This window comes from Lemur catta, chromosome 13 (assembly GCF_020740605.2).
Source record: "Lemur catta isolate mLemCat1 chromosome 13, mLemCat1.pri, whole genome shotgun sequence".
In the NCBI taxonomy this organism is placed as follows: domain Eukaryota; kingdom Metazoa; phylum Chordata; class Mammalia; order Primates; family Lemuridae; genus Lemur; species Lemur catta.
Window position 1 is genome coordinate 58,598,691 of NC_059140.1, and position 16,405 is coordinate 58,615,095.

The window sequence follows — 16,405 nt, forward strand, 5'->3', positions numbered from 1 at the left end:
ATTAACTAAGATATGAAAATCATGATAATGTACACTATAGAAGTGGGTACAAAGCTCATTCTCCCATGTTATTCAGGAATTATTTACTACATCCTATCTCTTAAGATTATAAGCTACTTGACAGCAAAAGACTTACAAGTTTTTCTATGTGTTCTTTATTAATAAACATAATTTATGGCCACGTACAGTGACTCATGCCTGTAATCCTAGCACTTTGGGAGGCCGAGGCAGGAGGATCACTTGAGCCCAGGAGTTTGAGGCTGCAGTGAGCTAAGATGATGCCATTGCACTCCAGCCGGGGAAACGGAGCAAGACTCTGTCTTAAAAATATATATATATAAAATAAAATAAAATAAAATAAAATTTAAAAGAATACTAAGAGTACACCCTGTGTTAAAAAGTCAAATGAGGCCAAGATCAAAGGCTACTTTGTAAATAAAAAGTATTTACTTACTAAACTTCTTCATTAAAATCGTTAAAAGATTAGTGTTCTCTAATGTTTGTTTTAGTATTCTATAGAATTTCATGTGCTGTGCATTGTAGGGTGTTTCTCAAGAATAAAAAAAGAACTTCACATGATGCACTAGCTTCACAGAACTATTAGCAACTAATAGTAAGCTAAGTTTCACTGACTATCCTCAAAGTGACACACATATATGTATTTTCTGATTCAAACAGAGAAATACATCAACACCCCTAGCAAATGGCACAAAAAGGAAAGTCTCACACGTAAAAGGACACTCAACAATCCTATAAACTATTTTCTACATGTCTACCCTAAATCAAGTTTTAATAAACAAAAGAACTATTTGGTTGGTTCTTCTAAAACTCCTTAAAAAATGAAACTCATACAGATTCATAACTTTTCCTTTAATCTTTAAAAAGCAGACTTGGATCCTTAGATCTGACTTTGATTTTTTTTTAAAAAATGATAGTACCTATATCAATTTTCAGTTGGAAAAACTGTTAATACATGAACTTTATAACACATTCCTAGAATAGGCAGGTCTTAGCTAAAGTTATACTTGTGAAAAGTCTTGCTCTGTTGATAATAAGACTGCAATTTACATGCCAAAAATCACTGAGGCACAATAAACTTAGAGACAACAAAAGCAAAAAGTGGTAAAGAGAATTACTCTGTCTGTTCAGTGGAGAAATTTGGACTATAACAAAGAGCCAGACATTTTTTCCAGATTAATTTAAAGCCAAAAGTAAAAGATTTTTAATGCTTAGTAATCCAAGATAACTAAGCTATTTGCAGCTGCATTTTTTAGTGGACCAATATAGAATCACCACTTTTAACTAGGGTAGAAACACTAATAATTTCACTAAGATACTTGATTTCCATAAATAGCAATAACAATTTGCATGGGGAGAAGCTGAAGCAGGAAAGAAACTTTATAATAAATTATTTCTTACAAATAAACCATAAAGGCAACTTATAGAAAAGTACATTATAGCTCTTTAATTAGCCTGTTGATTCCAGAATGAAGAAAAGTACCATGTATTTGTTCCTCTAAGAAGTACTTAGGAAATTTATTATATGCTATATACAAGACATGACCCTTGTCCTGAAGTAGCTCATCACCTAAAATGAAAAAAAATATGTAAACAGATAACTACAAAATAATAAATAAATCAACTAAGTGATGAAGGAATAGAAAGGGATAAATACCTGTGAGAACCTGAAAAAACTTCACAAGAAAGTACCATCTGGGCTATTTCTTTAGGGACAAGTAAGTAGTATCTACTTTTTCCCAAGTACAGAGGACAGGAGGGGAATGGAGGGGGGAGGCGGGGGGAGGCATCGTAGGTAGAATAATCAAAGGTAACCCTAAAAGTTAAAAGTTATTGAGAAATAGGTAGAATAATAATTTAATGAAAACAAACTTTTTCCTAACATTAGGGACATAAGATCTAGCATCAGAAAATCTACACTCAAGTTCTAGTTCTGTCATTTACAAACTATATTTTCTTGGATAAGTCAACCTCTATGACCTTCTATTTCATCTTTCGTATTAGTTTTTTTCACCTTTCATCTTAAGGTTCTACTGAAATGTTTTAAAAGTTTTAAAGAATCCTGATATACCAATATATACAAATAAATTAATGCTTCGATACCAAAATTTCAAGATCAAATTATAGCTTATCATTTCATAGTGGATTTATACCACACATACAAATTCACATGCCAATCTTTTATGGCCTATAGAAAGGTCACAAAAGTAAGTACTTTTTAAAATATGTTGAAGTTATATTTTCCTATAAGGTCTTGTATCAAACATCTAATTGCCACCAGGTAATATACATACATAATCCATATGATATAATACAAGCCTACAACATCCCTAGAATCAGCAAATGAAAAAAGTTTAATGAAACAAGCTTTATGCTTAACGGGTCTCCCCGATGGGAAATTAAAGCAGCAACTGTACATCTGTGTCTCTGTTCCTCTCATTGTGGTTTAACTGACAGGAAGCAGAGAATAAGATATGGCATACAAATGTCAAGTATTTCCTGCCTTCTCTGCTACATCTTTATGTCTTGTTTTATAAATAGCCCAGTAGTTTATATGAAAATATATCTAAGTATGGCATCAGAAACATATGAATGGTGAAGAGTGTTTATGAAAACAGAGCTAATAAGAAATTGTTTTGGTGCTGGGATCTAAAATTTAATATGCACACAAAAACTCAATACTTTTGAAGAGGTATTCTTAGGAGCAAACACCATATAAATTAAGATTTGAAAACCACAATGACTTGAGTAAAAAATCAAATGCCTTAACAATAGAATAAGCCCTCTAACTATTTTACCCAACTGTTTACATGAGAACACTTGACCACCTTGATATGACTCCATCCCCACCCCTGCCTTTATCTATCAAAAAAGATAACTACCACACACACACACACACACACACACACATACAAAGAAAAAACCTTCAAGCAACTCTCAACAAAGCAGGACTGAAAACTTGCCTCTTTGATCCTTGGTTATTTTTACCATGGCATCTTGTCAGCACTGTTCCCTGATTATAATATGTGTCCCCCACCAAACTATCTCTACTCCCCTTGCTCATTTCCCTACATATCCAAAACTTGGCTCACATTATTTAATCATATATAGTCAACTGCCAACTATAAACAAACCAAGTAGAACTCTATTCTCAACAGAATCCTGCCTGCTTCAAGTCATTTTAAGTAAACTTCCAATTAATTATAGCTGAAACAGAGGTGCTCACTTTTTATCATTCCTAGCTGCCTCCCAGATTAAAAATCCTTAAGAGTACCCTCAATTCTTTACTTACATGGTTCACACTCTATACAAACTTGGGCAAAATACAACTATCTTGTCCATTCACAGTGGTCAATTCTTACCTAAACTACAGAAAAGTATAACCTACCACAACTACAGTTGCACCAGGCTTTAGTGCTATTCTATTCTAGGTCAGTGTCCAAAATGACTCTTCAAATTTACTGCACAGAAGCCCATCTCGAGATTCCTTGTGACCTCTCTTTCCTAAACAGAACTTAACATACACCTAATCATCAGCTTTAAGCATGCCACTAGGATCTGAAAGTAACATTTCTTAAATGAGTGGCTTGGAAAAACAATTTTATTTTTACCCAATATTTTTCAAATGGAAGGATCTAGCTCATTCTTTTCAAGAGTTTAAGAGTTATTAGTGCCTTCCTGGCATATCTTTAGTATATTTCTGCTCTTATTTGTAAATGTATTAGCTCAATTGTCCCCAATATCTAGGGAATAGGGAATAAGTGCTCCTTGAACCTTGAAGGAAGAATTTGTCCATTTCCTTATGCATTAACTCCCTTCTCCTGGCCTCTGGCTCTGGTGCTTGGTCAAATAAACCTGAAAGGTGGGGAAAGTCTCAGAGAAGCTGCAGAGAACCTAGTGTCCACCACCTATCCCAACAATCAAATATACTAACAATGGTGTGCAAATGTTCTATTCTACCAAGGGCAGATGAGATTACTCCTTCTTTTCAGTGTATTCCCAAGACTAACAGGCTGTAAATTATCTTATAACAACACACAAATTTGTCTCTGATCCATAGATCAAAGGATCAAATATAATGTCCAGCTTGCAATGTTCACATCATAAAAACATTTTGAATAAAATGATTTACACAATATATCTTAAATCTAAATACAAATTATTTTAAATTGGCCCTAAAACTAAAACACATGTAACATTAATTTTAATTATTTTAATTTAAATCTAAAATCTTTGTATTAACTTTTTTCTTTATACTTTAGTATCTATGTATGTTTTGTGTAGTATATTTTAAAACCTTATATAAATAGTATACTGTATATATTCTTCTAGCATACTTTAACAAGTTTATTTAAGACATAAAACTTTGAATAAACACAATGGCTATTTGAAAAGGAATTTTAAACATCAACATTCCCTCAAACTTAGTGCTTAGAAAAATATTAAACCTCACTAGAGACAAGTCATGATTATTATTAGGCTTCCATTATGCCAAACAGAAATATCTCAGATGCTCAAAGCAGCCTATCCTCCATAATGCCTTTCACAAAAAGGGTTGTGTCCTTCTGCAGAATAGAGATAATACACCTCAAAAACGCCCTTTGTGGAGAACTTAACACGAAGCCAGAGGGTCTAAACCCAACAGTCTCTTTCTAACCTGCTTAACACTCACTTCTTTAATTCAGTTTGAAGCTACTCAACTTCAAAGCAACTCAAATATTTCAACTAGGAAGAACACCACAATAGGAAAACATAAATCAGAAAATGGTTAATGAGAAATTAAAGTCTACAGGAAGAAGTTAATTTGAAGGCACATGCCACTTATTACTATAAAGCATATAAAAATGGTACCATTGCCAATTCCTATCACTGTAAAAATTAAAGTTACTGTACAAAAATCCCCTAGACTAGCAAAGAAGCCAGTAATTGCCGGCTTCTGCCTTTTCACTTCCCTTTTCTTGGTCACAAAGACACCAACGAAATGGAAGTATTGAGGCTCAGAATTAACAATTTCACCAAGAATTAAAGCTATTATCGTTTAAGCTGTGAGCTAAACTAGCTAACTTCTTTTCATGGACCATTTTTACTTGAAAGAACTAATTATTCAGAATTGGATATCCAGCAGAAATTTTGCCAAAACAAAATGAGTCCATCACTTCAAGGAAAACAATTGATAGCATTTGCCACCAATAATAAAATGCAAGCTTTCACCTGAAAATTAGAATCTTCGAAAACTTGCATCCAACACTTTGAGTTTACTAGCTTTCCAATACACTTAAAGAGTTTTCTGAGATTGATATTTTTTTTTTACATTACGTCAACATTTAGAACACTAACCAATGAATGTTACAAAATCTTGCTTAACAAAAAAAAAAAAGCTATCCAAAGTAGTACAAGACAGATCTATGGATTTTAGTGTTACAGAGGACAAAAAGTTTATTGCTAGGGTTTCAGAGTCCCATTGTACTAACCTTTAAGCCAGCTAGCATTTGTTGTTGAGTTTTGGTGTAGTATCAAAGAATATCCACAATTATCTGAAGCGGCTATTAAAATACATCTCCTTTTTCCCACTAAACATCTGCGTGAGGCTGAATTTTCTTCACATATTGCAACATTTAATGCAGAAGCAGATATGATAATAATAGCTGTCTTCCATGAAGCCAGAGATAAAAGATTTCACCTCTTCTGAATATAGTTTTTGTTTTGGAAAACATATTTGTCTTTTATAAAAATAATTATATTAACATGTAACGGGCTTATTATTTTTAAATATTGCTATTTTTCAAGTTTTAATTTCTAACATTGGTAAATATTGATAAATGTAACCCACATGAACAAAAGCTTTTTGGGGCCAGGAGTAGTGGCTCACGCCTGTAATCCCAGCACTTTGGGAGGCCGAGGTGGGAGGATTGCTTGAGGCCAGGAGTTCAATACCAATCTGGGCAACATAGCAAGACCCTGTCTCCACAAAAAATAAAAAAAAAAATTTAAAAATTAGCTGGGCATGGTGGCACTTAGGAGGCTGTGGCTGGAGAATTGTTCGAGCACAAGAGTTTAAAGTTGCAGTGAGCTATGGTCACAATGGTGAACTCCAGCCTGGGTGACACAGTGAGAGTTCATCTCTTTGGGAGCCTCAATAATTTTTGAGAGTATAAAGAAGATAAAAAGTATAAAGTTTAAAAAAAAAGTATAAAGTTTGAGAACTGCTACACAATTACAACCAGTGGTTCAAATATCCTTACAGTCTAATCTTGGTTCACATCCTTAAATTTTCCTTAGGAAAGATTCCCAGAACTGGATTCTATCAAAAGGCATGTAGATTTCTATGTAATTTATTGATTCATTCAACAGTTATTGTCAGATATTCTTGATGCTGGGAGATATCGCAGTGAACAAACACAAAAACTTTATTTATAAATTATATACATTATTATACTAGTTAACTTCAATTTAAAATATAATATACATAAAAATTAGAGAAAATTACGGAAAACCTAGATTAATGGTCTTCAAATTGCTCCACATGATCTACTGAGTTGAGGAAAGCATACTAGAACTTATACACAGCAGCTTTATTTTACCAAGGAAAAAAATGTATCTAAGAGTGTTTTCAGTATACTATTCTAATAAAAGACTCCTTTAAAAGGCTATAATAGGCTGTACCTGTAAAGAATTTGTATATTGATAAATATGGCCCATGTAAACAAAAGCTCTTTGTGGTTTTCAGTAATTTTTAAGAGTATAAAGGTATTTTTGACACCAAAAGTTTGAGAACTGCCGCACTGTTCTGTTTAGTGGTTTGTAAATATCATTCTTACAGCTAAAATCTTTGTTTCCATCTTTAAATTTTATTTAGGAAACTGGTTAAGTAACTTGCCCAAGATTGTCGAGGTTAACAGATAATCGATTACATTTGATTTAGTCTGTTTTCGTACTGAAAATTAAGCAGAGTTTTACAGCATTAAATTGAGGTTTAAAAAAATGCAAGTTTTCTAAACCACAACAATTAGAATAAAAGCATTGGGTTGAAATTTTTTCCCCAATGAGGAAAATCATAGGCTATCACCTTTACCATTTATTTGTGCCCTTCCTAGCCCTTACCATAAAGAACAATTCATTAAAATTGGGAATATTAAATTATATTTAAAATTGAAATATTAAACTTTTTTCTTGCTACAAGGTCTCACTCTGTTGCCCAGGCAAGAATGCCATGGTGCGATCACAGCTCACTGCAACCTCAAATTCCTGGGCTCAAACGATCCTCCTGCCTCAGCCTGCCAAAGTGCTGGGATTACAGGCATGAGCCACCATGCTCAGCCAGGATCGTCTCTATATACATAATTGGGACAACATTGTATCTGTTCTGTTAAAATTTATTTTTCACTCAAAATTATGTTTGAAATAATTGAACTCTGGTTAATAAAGGACAGGTATGGTGAACTGATTGATGTTTAGGGGTCAAGTATATTTCTCTACAACTTACTCTGAAGTATAACAATTGCCCATCTGTTTAGGGTCTTGGAGGATTTCATACCCCAGGGCAATACACCATAGTAAGATTCTGAATGGGTAAGAAGTCATCAATGGCAAACATCTGTTTCTAGGAAAGGTAACGAAAAACTCTAAATTATCTTAAATTATCCATCCTGTCTATACTCTAAGTCTTCATGTACCTCAATGTGAAGATACTGTCCTAAAGAACTCTTGCACGTACGTTCCAGGAGCCATGTGCAAATATGTTCCAAAACTGAAAATAATCTACTGCCATCAACAAGAGAATAAATACACTTTGGTACAGACAAATAATGGAATATTATACAGCAATGAAAATTAAGATAAATCTCAGAGTTGAAAGAAGTCACTATAGAATATATAACATAAGCTGTGATTCCATTTACATAAAGTTCAAAGGGGTACTATAAAGAAAAAATTATCAAAAAAGTCAGGACAGTAATTATTTTTAAAAGTAAACAAACATGAATAGGATGGGGGGGGCTTCTAGGTTATAGACACAATCCATTTCTTAACCTATGTTGTTGTAACATCGGTAAATGCTTTATAATTATATTTAAACTGTACATGTTTTATACATTCTCCTACATGCATATTTCAGTTTTAAAGAAAAAATAATGAATTGCCCCACTTTGATACTACATTTAGCATTGATATAAAAAATAAAATGCACATAAACTAAGTTATTAAATCAACACTTCAGTTTTATAGTATCACTATAAAATTTCATAGTTTCACCATTGATAAGAATGTTTCCTAAACCTGGAAACTAACCAATTTTAAGTTAATTATATTTAGATTTTTTAAATTGTACTATCTAACTGCACAAATGCAATGATCACTATATGACTGAGCATCTATCATACAGATACTGCAGGATGTAGAGTCATACTGGTTCCTGCTAACTGGAAGAGTTTCTAATACATAGAGTAAAAGACAAGAGAAGAACCAATCCCAGGAAAACACAAATTAGGCCGGGCATGGTAGCTGTAATCCCATCACTTTGGGAGGTTGAGGCAGGAGGATCACTTGAGGCCAGGAGTTCAAGACCAGCCTGGGCAACATAGCAAGACCCCCATCTCCACTAAAAATTTAAAAAATTAGCCCGGTGTGCCTGCAGTCCCAGCTCCTTGGGAGGCTGAGGTAGGAAACTCAATTGAGACTACGCATTTGCGGCTAAAGGGAGCTATGATTGGGCCACTGCACTGAAGTCTGGGCAACACAGTAAGACCTTTTCCCTCCCCTCCCCCCCAAAAAAAAGAAAAGAGAAAAAAGAAAATACAAATTAAAAAAATAAAATCAACTTATCTAAGAAGTAGTTGTCTATAGGCAGCAGGACTGAAAGTGAGAAGGGATAGTTCAAAGGTAGTGAGTTATCTCACTTGATTGTTCAGTCAGTTACAGATTGAACTCCTTGTTCTACTACTGTCCCCTCTTCTCACTACTGCAGTTGACTAGTCTTAAAAAAAAAAAAAAAGGAGGAGAGAGAGGAGGGAGGCTGCTTTGCATTATAGACTCATCTATTAGATTTTAAACAATGTGCATATATCACTTTGATAACTTTTTAATATAAAAAATTTTAAACCAATCTTCATGTAAACTATAGAATAAGCTGTATAGTTTATAGCTGCATTTTATTATTGATACCCGGAAGAGAAGGAATCAAAATGTTTCTGCACAGAAATTTGTATATTCAAAGCTCAGCTGCATAATTTCTCCCTCTCTGCCAACAAAGCAAATAGCACACAATGAGTTATTTTTCTCATGAGGGGGAGGGGATTCCTAGAATCATGACCAGAAAAGACATTTGTAGTATAGCTCAACAGCAACTTTTATTATGGTATACAGCTCATTTGACAAGACACAAAAAACTTTCTCTTTAGTCGGTTCTCCATACTAATCGAAGAGATTGTTCAGAGAGTTGAAAACTGCCCTAATCATTTGAGTTGACTCAATAATGTTACTACTTTAATTTCTACCATTTATATGAAGCAGCTCCTAAGAAAAGGAGTGATATAATCTGGCCAACTGATGGAAGTAATGATTATTTTCAGACAATTCAACCGATGGGACTCTTCTTCCCAACTCATAAAAGAGTCAGCAAACACCCAACCGTGCCCTGGTTAGGTGGGATGTAATGTTAGGCAAAACCTAGAAATAAGCAATGATGCAGTTAAATGTCAAAAGAAGCCTCAAAAATCATATCCAAGCATCACATGGTTAAAAAAATTAATTCCTCACAAACTCAAGCAATTACAAATAATAATAGTGTATTTCCCAAGAAAGAAGGGTTTTCAAAAGGGGGTGTTTTTCCTAGAGCCCCAAGGATAAGGGGATATAAAGGGAATCTATGAAGCATCAATTGGAACTAAAACAACTAACATTGGAAGAGTTCACTGAGAGATAAAGAATAGGTTAATTATACTAAAAAACAAAAATCAGTTTGATTATACATTGTGAACTAGAAATAAAATCCTAAGCCCCTTTGCCAACTGAATGGATCCATTTTGACCAAGGGGACCCCAGAAAAAAAACTTGAAACTGAGTTCTCAGTCATTACAGGATGGGAGGTGTAAAGCACAATTACACATGTGCGTTTTCTCTTTATAAATATTCATGGCTCCTCCTATAGCCTGTTAAATATGTATATTTAGACACCCTGCTCAGTATAAAATCTTGTTCGCTTTTGTCACTCCCTTGAAACACAGCTTGTGGCCGGGGCAGTGTTTCCCAGCCTGTCAAGAATGGCCACTGCAGGGTGAGACCCCTTCACGAGAAATAAGAGTCTCCTTTTGTAAAAATATAAACCTCATGGTCTTTTAATTAACATTATCATAGTCAATATGGTAGTTGGTGTGTGGGGGGAGGCAGACAGAATCAGAAAACGAAAGAGGGAGAGCACACAGTTGATCAACACATAAAAGAGGAAAAAATAGACTAGAGAGGGATAACTGGGGTAGGGAAAGGAGGCTAAATAGGTTCGAACATTGACAGTGAAGGACCTTAGACATTTTCCTTCCTTACTATAGGCTGTGGGCTTCAAAATATCATTGCTGCCTAAAAATTCAAATATTAAAATGCAAACTAATTGCTCTTCTCAGCCTTAAGCCATAAACTCTCTGAAAGTGTGGCCTGTAAGCACCTGCGTCACAATCATCTAGGCTACTTAGTAAAAATGCTAGTTTCTAAACCCAACCCTAGGCCTAATGAATCAGATCTGAGTTGAAGCCAGGGGATACTTTATTACACCAAAGGTTGACAATTATAGCTTTAAAGGTAACACTACCAGGTAGGTGTTAATTTTTTGTGTGTGTGAATAGCTACACAGTACAGACACGAGACAGAAATTAAGCTGAGGGCCACGTGCTGTTTAGAGATTTGTTAACCCTAACTTTAGCAGGATGGTCAACTGAATAAGATGGTGACAAAGAGTGGCCAAAGGTTTAAGGCAGCAAATAATATCTGCCTACTACTCCTTTGTGCTTGGTTCTTTGTCAAAAGTTGAAGACAGAACAATAGAATAAAACATCTCTGATCTCAAAGAGCTTATATTCTTATTCTTATTGGTGAAGACACTCTTCTTAACCTAGGTAAATCTTATTTACCCTTAAATACTCATAATTCCTTCAACATAAACTCTCTAGAGTACTTTAAGTTTCAGTCCTCTTATCTCTCGGCAGTCTGAACCTGAATTTACCCAGTCAGCAGTTTGGTTCTATTTTTTACTTACTTCACCTGTTAACAAGCCTTGTTTTCCCAGTAAGAATGTAAATTTACTGGGATAAAGCCATGTTTCCAGCCTTTGTGCCACTTGTTGCTTAGGACAATCATGGCCACACTATGAAGGATCTCATATTGAACTGGGTTAGAAAACTCAGAAATTTAGGAAATTCAACAGTTATATGCAAAGTAATAAAACAAATCCAAATTTCAGACCTAAAGAACAAGCAGATCTAAAGTAAATTTCCACCCACCCCAATAAAACACACCAAAAAGTTAATAGACAAAAATGTTGCATTCCCCAGAAGATTCTAAAAGTACTTCTCTCACAAGGAGGAGGAGGAAAGGACAGAGACAAGTGGAGTACGATTGCTACCTTCCCAAGGAAGGTCAAATTTAAGATAAGAGTAATGTTAAAGCTTAGAGACCTCTGAATTTTGTAAACTCACATGCAAAGTTTTACACACACACACACACACACACACACACACACACACACACACACACATTTTAGTAGATAAGGTATCACATTAAACAATATTTGCCCTCCTAAAAGGGCATGAGGTAAAACTGAAGCAGAAATAAACCTATCTTTGTATCTAGAGGTTTCAAATTAAATTCCCAACTCCTTGTATTTCCACTTAAGGCCATCTTAAATAAGCAATGTCACAAACAAAAAATTCCAACGGTGAAAAAAATAAAAAGCTGTTGTAGAAATTAAGTAAATACATCATCTTTCTGATGAGAAAGTAAACTAGGTACATTTTCAAAATCTCTGGTTAATCTATTTGGTTGCATCTTATCACCAAAATTATCACCAAACATCTTAATTAAGGTTTTATTTGCTCTTAAGGAAATACAGACCATTTCAAACAAAGCATTACTTGTTATGGACTAGCACGAGCAGCTCCAGACTGCCAAGCCCTGCCATTAAGCACTGCATGACCTCGGGCAAGTCACAGGACCTCTTTGGGCCGATGTTTCTCATCTATAAAAGTGAGGCAGTTGGACGATCTTCAGTCGCTTTCAGCTCCAAAGCTCTGTAAATTGGTAATTCTGAATTTAATTCTGATGACTTAATTTAAACTTACATTCAACCTTATGGAAGTAAAAAATGGGGAGGGGACTACTCAAGTTTTTCTGGCCTTTCGTTCTTTTTTTTTTTTCCTTCTCCTTTCTCCTTGAAGGCCCTTTTTAGTCTTTACCATATAAGAAACTGAAATACATTACGGGTTATCGATTTAAATTGCACCAGCTTCTTAATCTTAAGAAAACAAAATTCTTCTACTCTCTTTAATAAATAAAATCTTAACTATGCTGCTTATTGATACGTCTCTTAATTTTTCTCTTAAGGATCACTGCCTTTAAAAATTTTTTTTTAATGTTTTTAAAAAGCAAAAAGGTTTCATTAGATTTTTCACCAGACTAGAAGTAAATACAGCCTTTGCTCACTCAAAGGCTGACTAAACCAGCAATACGCAAACAAAGATGATAGCAAATGGCTCAGAGCTGAATTGGTAAAATGTCCTCTGTGCCCTTCTTATAAGACCACAAAATTGAGATCTGTTAATATCAACAATCCTTTCAAAAGAGTAAGAAATAATAACTGGCTGACCTTGTATCTTCCCTTTCATCTGACAGGCCTGCAAAGCACTTAGAAAGTTAATAAGAGCAAATTCTCAAAGAACTAGCTAAATATCATTATGGTCACTAATAAATGACTTGGCATATTTTATTTACAAAAACTTTATTCCTAATCATTGCATATTCAAATTTTATTTTCATTTAAATTTTATTTTCATAAATATGACTCAGAAGTAAAATACTACTGCACTCAGCTTCTCAGAGTACCTAGAACTTCAAGGCATATCAGAACATACACTTGCCAGCCAAAATCTCACAATTTCAATGACAACAAATATTTCAGGAAAAGATTGAGCAATTTTCTTCATTTAATTCAAAACAAGCACATTTTAAGAACGGTAGTATAGAAGGAAGGCCAGGAGTCTTTACTTTTCCCTTTTATACAAAACTGAAATACTAAATGTTTCCTTAGAAGACAGCTTTGCTTCTAAGATTGTTACTCAGAACAAGTTACCAGTGTTGATTATAAAGCTTCATTTTTTTCTAACAGTAAATGAATCATTCAAGTCTTTCTTCCTCTTTATTTAATACTCACTTTTACTTGTTATCTAAATGACCGTTCATTTTACTTAAACTTCTATTTAGTTTCTGAAATGAAATAGTTAGTATATTAATTTCATTAACTTAACAAAAAGAGAGAAAAAAAAGAACAGTCAATGAGCAACACCTATGACTGAGTTGTCCCAAAACTTCATCCTTAACTAAAATGCCAAAAAAAGCCACTGCCCCTGAATGTTTTTTAAACATCCATATCACACATGAATAATATAGTTTAAATTTACTTAATTATAATTTCCCAGCTACCCCCACAAATACAATTAAGTTTGTAAAATTAAAATCTAACCTAGTTTTCTTTGTGGTATAAAAAAAAAGAAAATTGTCCTTTATTCTTAAGTCACAAAGACAAAAAAAAAAAAAAAAAGTCACTCAACACATAAAAAATGCTTTGCCAAGAAGACCTAAAACTTTCCAGAATTTGACTGCTTTGTTTCCCCCTAGTACTGAAGTTCAATCAGGCATGTGACTAATCGCACACATTTTATCAGAGAGTTAAAGAACACATTCAGCCATGTTCTTCGACAGGTAAGAACCACCCTCCCCGTTCATCAGCTCAAGAAATAGCCAGAAGCAAACACGCAAAATTGTAACAAGTTACCTTCAAATATTCTTTCCTTTTAGATATCGTCCTTTGGGCTTGAAAATAAAAAGCAATCCGGCAAGTTTTATGCTGTTAAAATGGCTCCTGTAGATTGGGGAAGTGGTGTCTGTGCTTCAGCTTATGAGTCATACATGAAACTAAGTGTTTCTAAGGGAGGCACGCCCATGTTGCTGTGGACCCAATTATTCTGCTAGGTCAAACATGCAAATCTACAGGTAAAAACGGGGGAGAGGTATAGGAAAGGAGGAAAGTAGAGGCAAGGAGCAAGATCTACTCTGATTAGACCATTACTAAGCTCACGTTAATTGCCATAATTTAAAATTAACAATAAAACAGAATAAGAATCTACAAGGAAACAAAATTTAAGACTGTATGTTGTTTTAAAGTATAAAATCTCAATTTTAAAAGTTGTTTTAATATATAAAATGAAGAAAACTATGAAAGGAAAAAGAGGTATGAAAGGGGATGCAAGTGAGACAGCAAACTTTGTGGCTCTTAATGTTAACAATGGACTGTGAGTCTAATCTGGCTACTTATTAACCCTTATATGAAAGGGATATATTGCTATGTAATCTGGAAAAGCTAGCAAACTGCAATATCAGATGCAGATTTATAAGTTCACTAAACAGATAAAATCCACTAGAAAATTCAAAGTTCAGTGGAAAAATAAGTGTGAATTAATCTGGTTTATACTAATAGAAAAACAAAAACACCTCAGTGTTAGAAAGGAACTTAAAGTCCAACATAGCAAAATGATTTTAAATTGAACTGCAAGCTTGATAAAAGCCTATTTAAAAAAATTATCAATGCAATCATAGTTCATAATTCTACTACTTCCAAGTGATAGCAACAGTTTTCTTTACCTTTCCAACAAAATTTTCCACATGTATTGCAAGCCTCCCAAGTGCCAGGCACCCTGCTACAGCTCCAGGGCACTGCACGTGGCCAGCCGAAGGGGGACGACAACTGTGACCAGTGAAGCTCTGCTCTCCAAGTCACCTTACATCTGACAAGGTGCCCAAGTCGCCAGAACATCACTACAACTACTTACCCTGGCTCCTGGTGAATATTTACTCATTTATTCTAAGAGCTTAAATTAATCAAAATGGTTTGAAAGCATTAAGCACTCCCAAAAGTGCTTGAAATGATGAAGTGCAACTCAATAGATCGTCTTTGTCCTAATATTTTACAAAAAGTGAACAGGGTTTAGTAAGGTTTTCTCCCTTTAGTTAATTACTTGGGAGCAATTATTCTGCCTTACCAGAAGCACAGATGACAGGACAAGTTGTCACTGACTTAAGAACTTTACAAACTGCTGCAAAATGTAGTGACAGTGAACCAACTTTCTGCCCATTAAGTGCCTATTTTATTCCATTCCACTGAACATTGGTTTATCTTTTTATGAAAATAATCTCCATGGTTTAACAAATTATTAATAAAAATTATGCTAAAAAGAAAAATATCACTTTTTCTCTTGTCAAATGTCATATTTAGCTTATGTTAGCTCACTTATCCAGAATGACCCACGCACAAAGAAACAAGGTCCTCTGAGCAGTCAGAAGAGATTCCCTGTTCACTGGAAAGCAGGCCCTAAGTTATCACAGCTGAAACTTATTTTAGACAACATCACTGTAAGCCTAATAATTTGATTATCTTCTTTTAGCTAATTAGAAATAGAAATTATAAGGGGTGAAAGAGGGCAACAGTAAAAGGATGATGTCATAAACAAGGGATAGAGCTGCTAATGAGAAAAGACCAAAAAAATGCCTTATAAAAGCACAAATAAATATAACTTAAAAAGCATTCAGTTATAAAGCTATTCCGTAAGGTCAATAAGTTGCATATATTCCCCAAGTATATCACCATACACTAAGTGTCTCAAAGTATGATACAGGTTTTCAAAAGACAAACTGAATAACATCAAGTATGTGAGATTTTTTTATGAAGTATAAATACATGAAAGAATAAGCTTCTGCTACGAAAAAATCCATTTATATAAAGCACCTCATTACTTAATAATGGCAGATATTTCAAACAATTTAAAAGAAGTACGTTAGGCCAACAGTACATAGAAGTGAAGTAAGAGCCGTAAAGGGAAAATAATTACCCCTCTTCAACAGACACAAATATGTTAGCTGTTCCTAAGGAGATGATTCCAGATTTACTATTACAATATATTGCCCCTTTCCCCACGGGTGTCCCCAACAGCATTATTGTACCACCTACAGGAACTGGATCCTAGTTCCATTCATAGACCCGAGAAATCAATCTCCGTGTACTACAGTATCAAAGAAAAAAAAATAGGCAAACAGTTCAGCACAGGTTCTAAAGTCAATCCATTTGGGTTCAAAT

At 34.4% G+C, this 16,405-nt stretch overlaps 1 protein-coding gene across 2 annotated transcripts in view; it reads right to left on the reverse strand.

Moving 5' to 3' along the window:
- ELF1 (E74 like ETS transcription factor 1) overlaps positions 1-16,405 on the reverse strand; it is a 102,710-nt gene that overhangs the window by 63,955 nt on the left and 22,350 nt on the right. Inside the window, exon 1 of one of the 2 annotated variants that reach the window (XM_045566783.1) lies at positions 14,051-14,257. The exons of the other annotated variant lie outside the window; for it this stretch is intronic. The gene's annotated coding sequence lies outside the window, so the exon portion shown is untranslated. Of the gene's footprint in view, positions 1-14,050; positions 14,258-16,405 lie in introns of those variants that run through there. 2 annotated transcript variants of the gene reach the window in all.